Consider the following 11,428-nt stretch of genomic DNA (forward strand, 5'->3'; position numbering starts at 1 on the left):
ACATTGCATCTGTCCTATGGTATCTTTCTTATAACCGACACCAGTCTGATACTGCACAAACAACTGCCTCCTCAAGTTTCCTTAGTTGTGTTGATGACGCAATGACGGCGGAGAACTGGTCAGATTGTGACAGCGACAGTGACTCCTAAATGAATATCCCAACACCACATTTCCCCTTACTAAAGCAGTAAACAAAAATACAATCCTGTAAGTAATAGACAAAGGTCATTCATTATCCTGTGAAACCCGGTGCTAACTTGATTTTTTCCATTTTAATATCATCCATATTTGCAAAAATATTTCAAATAAATACACTGCACGTGATAAACGTATTGTTTATAAATGCATCCAGACAAAAAACGGTGTTCAAGTGTGACTTAATTAGTAATTAGGGCACTTAATTATCGTGACCTACTTTTCAACAATGGCATATTTTTTGGTCATTTTTTCTAATGAAGGTTTTGAAATATATCATCAAATGACATTTAAGAGAAAAAAACTAAAAAAAAAAATATTTTAGTTTGATAACTATTGCAATAATTATGAATTTGATCCCCCACTCGTCCCCCCTGTAACAACTGAACAGCCTTGAGCTGACCTTAGATTAATGTCATGTCATTACCGCCCGACCTCAAGTTTTTAATAGACAAAAAATAAAAAAAAAAGTATTCGTCATGGCCATCAGAAGGCCCAAACTGGCACTCCTCCTTTGAACAAATATCTCATTTAATATTACATCAAGAATGAACAGTTTGAAAAGAAGCAATCCAGCAGTGATATTTCTTTCATTATTGTAAGTGTCAGTAGTTTGGGCAAAACGATGTACTGATATAACATGAGAGGTTATTAGTGTTCAAAATTATGTGTTACATAAACTCTACAGGATTTTGATATCTATTACTTTCGTGGAAGATCTTGCATAATTTTCCATTCGTATGTAAATTACAGAACACGTCTCAAATTATATATCGTGCAAATAATGCAATGTTTTGTTTGTCACGTAACTTCGATACTTTTGCTACAAAATTGATCTCACCTTTAAGAAAAAATTTTTTTTTCACCGATGGGACACGTCACATCAGCTCTTCCGCAAGTTAGCAGAGTGTGGCGGCCTCAGCGACGGTAGGGGTTAACATCTCAAACAATCATCATTAAGTCATTGTTTGGGAATTTTCTTTAAATTGTTGGAACAATAAAAACACAAAGAGAGACATTTGTTATATATGTTATATAAAAAAGACCTAATTAGAATTCCATAATATGATAGAACTGCATAAATGGATTATTCACACGTGACAAAAATATAATGATTTTTTAAAATGCACATAGTTGATACGTATGAAGGGAGTAGAAATAATATTTCACACCTTTTGATTATTCAGGAAATATACTGATCGACTGCGACCAAGACAAAATAAAATCGCGGACTGACAGAATCTTTCACACTATATAGTCAACTGTCCTCCTGCATCAGTCTGTGTGCAGCTCTTTCTGTACCATTATATAAACTTGACCCTTCTTTCTATTTCATCCTAGAAATGTTGACAAGGAGAAACTGGAGTGTGGTATATAAATAAGCAATAACAAAGATAAAAGGTTGGGAGTAAGTCTCCGTTATAAAGATTTGGCAAATTCTTACGCGGAAGTCGTGAAGGAATCCCCCATCCTAGGAACATACCAGTTAAATATCATGTTTCTTGGTCTCTTAGTTCATAAGAAATCCTTAAAATGTTTTAAATTTGACCCCCATGACCTTGAATATAAGTCAAGGTAATTTATTTCCCAAACTTTGTTAGGCTTCATCCAAGGAACACACTAGCCAAATACCATGCCTCTAGACCTTTTTAGTTAATGAAAAGTTATTTAAATGTTTTAAGAAATCTAACCCATGTGACCTTGAATGTAGGTCAAGGTCATTTCTTTTCGCAAACTTGCTTGGGCTTCATCCTAGGAACATGTAATTTAAATATCAAAACATTTGGTCCAGTGGTTATTGAGAAGTTGTTTAAAAAACAACAGTCACCTGAGATAAGCGATATTGAATATAAAGGTTAAAGGATAGTTATCAAGTGTCATGAAACTGAAATTGTGACACTTATATCGACAGTGTCAAGACATGCATTCCATCAAAACTGTCATCCTATACTGATAATTCTTAAGGTTATTTCCAGTGGTAAATAACCAACGTTATGTTCAAAAATACAATTTTTCTATGAAAATTACAGTAAAGTCTAAAAAACATTCCCCCCAGGAAGAAATGACTCATTTTAGTAATTAAAGCACTTTAAGATGCTTCCATTCAAGAAGAGATTTGATTCTACCATATTTGCGTCTTGAGAAGATGATTTTGGAAATTTAGGTCCATTTGACCCCTTTTGGCCCCACCAATCAGCACCTGGGGTCAGTCTGGATCAAAATGGGCATACCATCAGGCCCTTCACTCATAATTCTAACCAAGTCTTAAATATTTCCAATGGAAATTAAACAAATTATGCTCAAATATCTAGTTTTCCTATATAAACTATAGAAAACTTTACCCCCTCCCCACAGGGAAATGTGTGACCCTTGGGCCATGAAATTCACAATTTTGGTGAAGCATATTAAGATGCTTCCATTCATAAAGAGTATTTGATTCTACCATATCTGGGTCCTGAGAAGATTATTTAAATCTGAGTCAATTTGACCACTTTTGGCCCCACCCCTCAGGCCCCTGGGGGTGGGGGACTGTATAATTCACAATTTTGATTCCTCTTAGGCCTTAGATGGTTTCTGCAAAATTTCATCGAAATTGGATCAGGGGTTTTTGGCGAAGAAGTCAAAAGTGTTTATGGATGCACAACGCGTGACCATGACACCGGATGAAGGGTTTTAAAATAGGTCACCATTAGACTTTGTCCCGGGTGACCTAAAAAGTTGATGCCTGATGGCAGACACCGCACCACAGCATTATTCAATTGGCCCTTCAGGCCAGGTGGGCTGAAAATGAAGAAAGGAAGAATGACAACATTGTTCAGACTTATCCACCTCCCTTTCTAGACTTTGACTTTTCTTTCAGTGACTTTGGATTTTACTCACCTTCTCTGCTTCATATATAAGCCCTTAGCATCACTGACAAATCCAAGAAGGACAAAATCGCTGTATGGTGCAATTTTATTAATTGTTTGGCTATCCTGTATCTAAATCTAAAATTTCCAAGATGGTCGCCTTTTGGTAAATTTTGTTTTTCTGATCAGACCCAAAATTGGGCACAAGTAAGGACCAAGGGGAACCTACATATGGATTTTAAGTAAGATTCATCCATACTTCTGAAGAAATAGCCACAACAAACTTCAAAGTCAAAATCCAAGATGGCTACCTTTCGGCCATTTTTTTTCTTCTGATCAGTCCCAAAATAAAATGGGCAAGACTAGGGATCAAGGAGAACCTATACCTGAAATTTGAGAGAGATCTATACAGTAGTTCTCAAGAAATAGTGATAACTTTCAAAGCCAAAATCCAACATGGCCACCTTTCAGCCATTTAATTTTTCTAATCACTCACAAAATCAAATCGGCACAAGTTGGGACCAAGCGGAACTTACATATGGATTTTAAGAAAGATCCATCCAGTACTTCTGAAGAAATAGCTATAAAAACTTCATTGACGATATCCAAGACGGCCACTCATCAGACGGATGGACGGTGATGATGGTGGGCCAAAAAAAATATGTGAAAAAGAACTGAAGACATTATCTCCTTTCAATGCCAAGCTCCAAAACACCACGCCTGCGAGAAATGAAGTTATTGGAGTAAAAGGAAAAGTGAGACAGTGTTTGCACAGGAATCTGTTAACAAATGAAGTTGTTTGAGTGCTGGCAACCGTTGGGCAGTCTCTTTTTGTGATACTTTGTATTACTTTTTAGCAAGCAAATGAATATGACGTGATCATGTAGTTACGAAGGTCTACATAAGACTAGACACAAGACTTGTTGATGAATATCAGTCATTATGTCCAATGTGTAGAAGGAGGATAAATCCAGACGGAAGACTTTAATTTTTTATGGATACCTGTAATAAAAACTTAAATTTGGTTGCAACCAATAAATAACAAATATTGTTTCATATTTCATCAATGACATGTAAAAATTTATTTCATCATTAGTGTGTATTCAATATATAAGTATTTATATATAATAATAATCATATTTGATATTCATACTTTACATGATAACCATAATGCATGAGGTACCAGAAAGGAGAAATGGTATATATTACAAAATGTGAAAAAAAAAAATTATTCTCTGTCTTCACAAGACTCATGCATAACGTAATGAATTAATAGTGTAATACAAATCAGATAATAATGATCCCTGAAGGTACATATGCAAATGAGTTACCATCAAAAAAACAAATCACAATTTCAGATGAGCAAACATTAATCCACCAACATTAGGATCAACCAGTCACCATCACTATGGCAACTGTTACCTAGGTAGTCCTAGAAAGGAATGGCCACTGGAGAGCTAGCTCTGTAACCAGGCTTGGGTGAGGCCATATTTGGGGTACTGGGTAGTTCTACTCTCCAGGGGAGCAAGCCAAGAGCCCAGTCATGAGTTGAGGCCATACTTTGGGCAGTAGGTGGTCTATGCAAAGTACCGACCCCTGGGGAGCCAGCCAGCTCTGTAGTCAGGCATAGGACGAGTCTCTACTTGGAAATACTGGGTGGTCAATACAAAGTACTGGCCCCTGAGGAGCATGCTCTGTAGCCAGGCATAGGATGAGTCCCTCCTTGGAAGTACTGGGTAGTCCACACTAAGTACTGGCCCCTGGGGAGCATGCTCAGTAGCCAGGCATAGGATGAGTCCCTATTTGGAAGTACTGGGTAGTCCACACTAAGTACTGGCCCCTGGGGAGCATGCTCTGTAGCCAGGCATAGGATGAGTCCCTACTTGGAAGTACTGGGTAGTCCACACTAAGTACTGGCCCCTGGGGAGCATGCTCTGTAGCCAGGCATAGGATGAGTCCCTACTTGGAAGTACAGTGTGATCCATACAAAGTGTTGGCTCCTGAGGAGTCAGCTCTGCAGCCAGGCATTGGGTAAGGCCATACTTTGAGGTACAGAACATAGTACTGGTCCCTGGGGAGCCAGCTCTGTAACCAGGCATCGGGTAAGGCCATACTTTACTGTACAGGGTGGTCAGAAGAAAGAACTGGCCCCAAAGGAGACAGCTCTATAACCAGACATGAGGTGAAGCCATACTCGTGGTACTGGGAACTGTGTCTGGAGTCAGTGTTATTGGAACACATAAGGCTATAAATATCTACTGATCCACCAGTGTTGACTGATTGCCATTGAGTATGAGGAAGTCTAATGTACACTGTTAGTTAAGTACATTCTTAGTTTCTGTATATTAATATTGATCAATATTGAAAACGTGTATAGAAAAGCAATGAACTTTGTACAAAAAAAAATATCATCACATAACATCTCAGAAATAAATTAAATACTTGAATGTACAAAAAACCAAAGTAATACAGAAGAGTTTTTACAAGAAAAGCATTAGATTATCACCAAATAGAAATTCTTTGTACAGTCTTCCTGACTTACTACTTTTTACAATTATACTCTGAGCAATTAATCATCCTTCTGTATAATAACATACTGTTCAATATCAACATCCTCCATAGGTACATTGGATTGTATTCACTGAACATTAAATCACACTTCTGAAATAGCGTTGTCAAGTCCTCAACAAATTGACACATTACAGATCAACTATAGAGACAAAAGGTAAGTCAAACCATGACATATGACTCAATGTGAACATTTGGACAGTGAAGAGTTAGAATCAAATGTATGAACAAAAAAAAACAAAAAAAACAAAAAAAACTAAGAAGTTTTTCTATTTGTTGCATATAATCTGGGAGGTAATAAGACAGGAGAAACACTGTTTTCTCTCTCATTGACAATACAGGAAGAATGTATCATCGGGCTGTATATAGAATCAGAAATACAGGAACAATGTATCATCGGGCTGTATATAGAATCAGAAATACAGGAAGAATGTATGATCGGGCTGTATATAGAATCAGAAATACAGGAAGAATGTATCATCGGGATGTATATAGAATCAGAAATACAGGAACAATGTATCATCGGGATGTATATAGAATCAGAAATACAGGAACAATGTATCATCGGGCTGTATATAGAATCAATACAGGAAGAATGTATGATCGGGCTGTATATAGAATCAGAAATACAGGAACAATGTATCATCGGGATGTATATAGAATCAGAAATACAGGAAGAATGTATGATCGGGCTGTATATAGAATCAGAAATACAGGAACAATGTATCATCGGGATGTATATAGAATCAGAAATACAGGAACAATGTATCATCGGGCTGTATATAGAATCAGAAATACAGGAAGAATGTATGATCGGGCTGTATATAGAATCAGAAATACAGAACAATGTATCATCGGGATGTATATGTCAGAAATACAGGAAGAATGTATGATCGGGCTGTATATATCAGAAATACAGGAACAATGTATCATCGGGATGTATATAGAATCAGAAATACAGGAACAATGTATCATCGGGCTGTATATAGAATCAGAAATACAGGAAGAATGTATGATCGGGCTGTATATAGAATCAGAAATACAGGAACAATGTATCATCGGGATGTATATAGAATCAGAAATACAGGAACAATGTATCATCGGGCTGTATATAGAATCAGAAATACAGGAACAATGTATCATCGGGCTGTATATAGAATCAGAAATACAGGAAGAATGTATCATCGGGCTGTATATAGAATCAGAAATACAGGAACAATGTATGATCGGGCTGTATATAGAATCAGAAATACAGGAAGAATGTATCATCGGGATGTATATAGAATCAGAAATACAGGAACAATGTATCATCGGGCTGTATATAGAAGAAATACAGGAACAATGTATCATCGGGCTGTATATAGAATCAGAAATACAGGAAGAATGTATCATCGGGCTGTATATAGAATCAGAAATACAGGAACAATGTATCATCGGGCTGTATATAGAATCAGAAATACAGGAAGAATGTATCATCGGGCTGTATATAGAATCAGAAATACAGGTACAATGTATCATCAGGATGTATATAGAATCAGTTAAAGAAATACAGGAAGCAGACAGTTACTTCAGCTTACAAGATTCAAGAATTTTCCCCCTCCAGTTTCGAGAATTCCCAATGTCTTTTTTAACACTTTAAGCGTAAATATATTTAGAAGAAGCATTACAAATCTTTTAATTTTGACATGGGCATCATATTAGGCTTCAATGAAACATAAACAAGATCATTACATATTTAATACACCTTATCTTTATTTAAGGTTATATTCCCTTGAGTTAACTTTATATTAACAATACAAGAAGCAGGACACAGAAAATATTTCTGGTATTTAAGACTTCTTTTTGAAAACAAGTAGTTAATAAGCTATTCTGGTTGTTTAGAAAATGATAAAACCATCTGAAGCACTCATTAAACAACAAATTAGTGCATTTAAATATTTCAAAACAATTTCAAACAGTGCTCAGTGAATACCAGGGAGCTTTTTACATTTTGTATAAGAAATCCTCATGGACCATATTTTGATACATTAAGAAAAGAAAATATAGATGTTGTGATTAATTAACAAAAAATAGCTTTAATACTGTAAATACTTACCACAAAGAATTTATCGTTTATTATGATAAATATTTTGTACTAACAAAAAATGTTTATCTTTCATTATGGCAAATATCTTGTACTGACAAAAATCTTATCTTGTATTATGGTAAATATTTTGTGGCTACGAAAAATCCCTAGGTTAATAGGTCTTGTATATTGTGGAGACATTAAATACAACAATGGAAGTTTGAATGAAGTCAATTACATCAACTTAAAACTTTTGACAAATTATATATTCTTTTTAAAGTGATTTAGAATAAAACATAACATAAGATTTCAATCAAAATATCATTCTGCAAACTTTGATATTTTCTCAAGACTCAAAATAAAAAGAGAAAAAAAAAGTTTTTTAAGTGTAAGCTTAAATCGATTTTAAAGTAAAAATGTTTCTTTTTTCCCTTTAAACTCCATTATCACATAATTTTGAACAACCCTTCAATTTTTCTTGGCCACAAATGAGCCGAGCATGTTGTGGATAAGAACTAAATACAAATTATATACATCCAAGTTCCATTCATATGTTATACAGAGAAATCAACCCCTTAAGTGTAGCTTTCTACCATCCTTTGGGCCTATCACATGACATACAACCTTCACGCCGCTATCACTGGGGTGAAGGGGTAACTAAAATCAATACATGCTTATCACACACAGCTCAAGTTCAACCATACAAATCCTCACTGATATGTCAGCTGGACATCTTTAACAATATGAATACTGTTAAAATAGAAAAGTCTTGACAGTTCTTAAGTTCAAAAGAGAAAATTGCGTAGGCTGTGGCATGCTTACTCTTGCATCAATTATGTCAAAGTCAACACTAGCAATGCTGACCAAAAAGTATATGTTTCATTTTGAGTACAAAGAAAAATAACAATGGTTATGAAAATCTGATAAGTTTTCTGAGACCTTACATTCTGGCAGTGTTGATTTGTTTATAACACAGAAATCTACATTCATATATACATGTTATCTGATTCTGAGACAACTACTAGTCTGTTGTTTATCAACTGAATAAAACTGTGCAGCCAGAATCTATTATATTAACTATCCAAACTAAGGTTAGATATGAAAACAGCACTGAAAAGTAGAACAAATAACAAAATGTGATGAAACCAAAGAGATTGCATTTTTACCTTCTTATCAAGGTTTTGAAAAAAAAGTGTTTTCATTTATTCTTATAATTCCTACAACAGACATGCACCCACATATGTCGTCACACACACAATAACACATCTGTCAGTCTAGCTTTTCTCTTTACATCTTCAAGCATTCTGATTATAATCTCTGGAATCAGCATGTCACTCAGTCGATAGCTACCATTACTTATACATCACAGAAAAATTAGCAAAAACACTTATCTTATAAAAACTGGTACTAGCACACATGCTAGCATCTGACCTGAACTTTCTTATCTTTAAAGTGTTCTATGAAGTTTAAGCCCTACAAAAGCATCTAATTTACTCTCGGTTTCTGACAGATCTACAAACCTGAGTTTGTGCATACTAAGAGTTTATTAATTCTAAAATCAGAGTGGCTTCCCAAGGTTTTTATAATCCAGATATGATGAATTCAAAACATACTGACTAGAAATACGGCATTTCGTTGTTTATTGTAGTGAAAAGTGGAAGGCGATTCCTAACTTTAATACTATGTCTCGGAGTCGCCAATTGAAATGAGTATTACTGTGCTACAGATAAACAGCCTTGTTAGGTACCAACATCTAACTGTGCAGTAATACTGATCTGTTGTCAATAAGGATAAACGCTATACAATATCTGCTATTTCTCTCTATATGGCAGAGAATCAGGTTTCCTGAAGGTGACAACACAACTGTTATCTTCCATATGGCATCACAATTACTAGCTATCTTTGTAATTTTTAACCTGAAAAGAATAGGGGTAAACTGGAGATCACATCAGCATAAAGAGTATTTCAATTTAATGTATTTAAGGAAGCTTCATAAATACACACAAATTTTGACAGGTTGGGATAGCTGAAAGAGAAACCTTGTATTAATTTACATGAAACAACAGCATAATCACAAAATAATGTAAACCATCTTTCTTTTGCATGCGATTTACTTTCATAATTGAAACAAGCCCATGAACATTAATCGCAGTGAGTTAAAACATGGATAACATATGCTATAGTATAGCATAATATAGACTCTTTCACATAAGCAAATCACTGTAAATTTTTAGTGATGCAGATATGGTGACCATAAGGAGCAGAACAGAATGCTGGCTAACAGTATATATTTTCATCTTTCTATTTAAATACAGAAAGACATTCATTAAATAAATATGGAGCAGATGAAAAATGATTTTAAACAATAAATTGTGTAATGAGAGTTTCCATACGTAAGGATGATATTCACAAATCAAAATACAGATATTTACATGTTATTCATCCTCAAACACTGTAATCAATTACATTTATGTTGCCTTTCAAATCTTTTGATATGAAAAATGAAAAAAAACAAAAAAACAAAAAAAAAAAAAGAAAGAAAAATTGCATCCTTGTCATTCCAATACTGACAATATCACAGATAAGAATAAGAATATGGGATCACTTGTGTTTTTTTTTCCCACAGCAGTAAATTGAAGTTTCAACAGAAATGAAGATCAAAGATGGGAGATAACTACAAACTTTCTTCAGCATACAATCCAAACATCAAGTGTTTAAATATTTTGACATTAATCACTGACTACATGCATGTAGCCACCTTACACCACATCTTCCTGATTCTTGTCACCTTACACCACGACTTCCTGATTCTTGTCACCTTACACCACGACTTCCTGATTCTTGTCAAAGTGTCATAATCACCCTATTTATTGCTGAAGATGAAGAGAAGTAACTTTCTGGAGTGGATTCAGACATCGCAATTATTTAAAACAAAAAAAATATCTACAGTGATACAGGAAGGACAAAAAAGTATATACTTCAAAGAAAGTCTTGGTGACACTTCAGGTTGTTGTATAAGGTGCTTCTTAAATCAGGCATACCTTATGCAAAGCATGACTTACCCAAAAAGTCTGAATTTTCCAAAAAAGAAATCAATAGAATTTTGAATTTATAAAATTTATTTCTTTTTGCATTCTTTATGTACCATACATAACTGAACATGAGAGGAGAAATGATACAAACTATTTCCAGTCTTGTCTTTTATCAAAGTCATATTACAAAACAAGGTCAAGGTTATGTTGAACTTCCAACAATAATTTAGATTGAAAATATAATATACAGTAATTTTACCAAGTATCAGTTTAACAGGCAGATACCGACATTACATTAACAGCACACTGCAGTGACCACTGTGTAAACACTTTTGTGTTCGCAAATTTAATGAGTAATTTCCTTTGAGCAGACAGCTTTTAAAACATATCACTCTGAATTATTACCTTTGATGTCTATGTGTTTTGATTGAGTGAACAACTGACAGCCAAGGAAGAAAATTTTATCATCATGACTGTCATACATGCTTTGAAGATCAATTATTTCAAAATTTACAAATATCCTGAATGCTATATGAATTGTTTCTTCACAGTAACAGCACTTCAGCTGGAGGATAATTTTTGGAATTCTATTTTCATTGCTAGATGTGTTGTTATAGGTTCTTTTTTAGTCAAGAAGATGTCACCTCAAAGTTGTGATCGTCACTTACAATAATCAGGCTACACAAATAATGTTTTGAACTGTGAAACAAACATGGCAG

This window comes from Ylistrum balloti, unplaced genomic scaffold (genome assembly GCF_031769215.1).
Source record: "Ylistrum balloti isolate Yb309-2 unplaced genomic scaffold, AGI_CSIRO_Ybal_v1 Utg371810, whole genome shotgun sequence".
Taxonomy (NCBI): Eukaryota; Metazoa; Mollusca; class Bivalvia; order Pectinida; family Pectinidae; genus Ylistrum; species Ylistrum balloti.